Here is a 2854-nt window from a genome sequence, read left to right as displayed (position 1 = left end):
CCCTGGGAGCTGGAGAAGCCACATGGACCTGCCCTGATGCAACCAGACCTCTGGAACCAGAGAAGCCACGCTGAGATACTTACAACGCCACTGGATCCACATGACTTCCAACCCACTGGCCTGTGATCCTCCTGCATTCAGCATCACTGCACATATTTTGTGCATCTGAAGAGGATTTCAGATTGATATTTGACATATGGACTAATATTGGGTTTATGAACTTGATCTGTACTGAGCTGGGAAGTTTACTCAATATTCAATTGCTCTTGTATATAAATCTCTTTCTTATACACATAAGTGTCTATCAATTTGTTTCTCTAGTCTACCCAGACTAACACATATATCTATAGTATAGATTTACCTACAGTATATCTAAACTTAAAGAGTTCTGTTTAGAGATCTTGGTTGCTAACCAAAAGTTCAGTGGTTTGAACCCACTAGCTGCTTCTCAGGAGGAACCTGAAGCAGGTTCTTTCCCTAGAGATTTAAAGCTCCCTAAATCCCAATCTGCTCTCCCCTATAAGGTTGCTATGAATCAATATCTACTCCATAGCCGTAGACTGTAAAATAAAAGCAAAGGCAACAATAATAATAAATTCTAAGGGCTTCATTCACTATATATAATTCTAAGACAATTACATTATTCCAATGTGAATTAAATATGGATCCTGTGTACATAAGGACCAGTTTACACAGGAGAGCTACGTGACCAGGTGATGGAGTCTCAGACAGAATGCCATTTTTCCTGCAGCTGCGCATTCTGTCTGAGAAGGACTGATTGGCCAATCAAACGATACTGAGGAAAGAAGAGAATTGTAGTCCTTGACTGGGAATGGGGAATGGGGAATGGTGGAGGAAGCAGGAGGAAGCCCAGATGACCACCACTCAAGTTTTCTTTGTAAGAATGTGGGTGAATGATTGGGTGCTATTGCTAACAAAGTCTACTGTGGACTAGAGATGCAGAAGGTAAATCCAATTGTGAAAATGTTCAATTTGAGGTTTGGACCCTTTACTGGTTTTGCTTGTGTATTTGTTTATCTTACTCAGTAACTGCCCATCCACTTCCAGTAGAAAGGTCCTCGTTCATCCCATTTTAGTAAGCTCCTAGTTTTCTGCCATTTTATCCAGGGCACCATCATCCAAGGGAGTTGCAGAAGTATTAACATGCTTACATCTAAAGTCAAAACCAGTTTTCTGTTGTGGGAAAAAGAAACTTGTGGCAGTAACCAATCTTAACCAACAGAAGAATGACTGTGTCACACATAGCACATCCTGGCTGGTTGTGACACAGACATTAGATGAGAGCTAGCTCAGGAAACCTAAAGGAATCCACCAGCTATGCGGTGGAAGAGAAAGAAAGAAAACCCAAGAGAAAAAAATGTGTGAAAATCACAATTACAGAAAAAGAAAATCCATGTAACTAATAAAGAGGAAATGACAGAACATGGTCAAGATGGATGGGAGCTGGCAGATGCGGAGTCAGAAGCCAGCAGGATGAAAAGGCAGACTAAAAGGGAAATCACTCTTTGAAAGCAGGTACATGGGCACGTGACCATTTCACAAACCCTGGGTGTGTGGGGCTAGACACGCTGCTGTTAGGTGCCACCTAGTTGGTTGTGACGCGTAGCCACTCTGTACAACAGAAGAAACACTGCTCCATCCTCTCCCATCCTCGCAATCATCTCTCTGAGTTCATGCTGTAGCCGTGAACTGCATGTCACTGTCGGCCTTCTTCCTTTGTAAAGTTGACTCTCGATTCCTTCCCGAGGAGGGGGTGAAACAGACATTAAATTAGAGATACCTCGGGAAATCTAGAGGAATCCCATTAACTATGTGGTCCAAGAAAAATCTGGTCCCACCTGATAAAATGGTCAAAGGATATGGGCCAAAATTTCATCATTCTCAGCTCTTGGAAGCATTCTGGCTGTACTTCTTCCGAGCCGGGTTTGTGTCTCCTTGTTCTGTCTTAAAGGCTGCCTCCAAGTCGAGATACATGCGCACAATGAAATGTTCTGTTCCCATTCTTCACAACAGCCTCTTTGGTTTGATAAATGTTAAACATAAAACTGCTGCTGTTCTTATTGTTTTCACCAATTATTTTAGAAGACGTGGCTAGGTCTTTCCTAGTTTGCCTTAGTCAAGAAGCTCTGCTGTTGATCTTGCTGGTATTTGCAATACATACGGCATAACTTCCAGTTTCACAGGCACATACAAGCCACCACAGTGCAAGTGATGGATTTAACCAAAGATGCCGATCCGACTCAACCAACGGCCACTGCAGCCCTAGGTCTGCTGCCATCTTACACCTCCGTCAAGAAATAAATCCCTGGCGTTTGTTACCTCTCTAGATGAGAGATTTCATTATTATCATTTATAATTAGAATTTGTTTGGTGCTTTGGAAAACGAAATAATGGAGTCATGCGCCATATATGGTCATTTAGGGGAAAAAAAATTGTGGGTAAGGATTCTGACACTTCCAAACACTAGGAAAAAACCAAACTAGATGGTCCTGGCCAGGAACTCTGTTTGCATTTCTGGGCGTTTGTGGAGCCCACGTCGCCATTTCCAGGCGGTCCCCCCAGACGACGCAGGCGCTGGGAATCCTTAGACAGGATGATGACGTGCTCCGGGGTGGCGCGCAAGCTGGTGACTGAAGAGAACCTCCCGGTCCTCGTCCCATGTTCTCGCGGCACCGCCCCGTAGCGGCGGGACGTTGGAGTACTGCGCATGCACCACGAAGACTGACGAAGGCTGTGGATGTGGACAAAGCCTGCACCGCAGCTGCCTGCATCTGATTGGCCCAAATTCATTCCAACCCGCCCCTTCGCGACGAGGAGCCAACTGGATGGGCTG

Source organism: Echinops telfairi, unplaced genomic scaffold, assembly GCF_000313985.2.
Source record: "Echinops telfairi isolate 266 unplaced genomic scaffold, ASM31398v2 ScPeMD7_7469;HRSCAF=8507_0, whole genome shotgun sequence".
Lineage (NCBI taxonomy): Eukaryota > Metazoa > Chordata > Mammalia > Afrosoricida > Tenrecidae > Echinops > Echinops telfairi.
The sequence above is the reverse complement of the archived record's forward strand: the minus strand, read 5'-3'. Positions refer to the sequence as shown.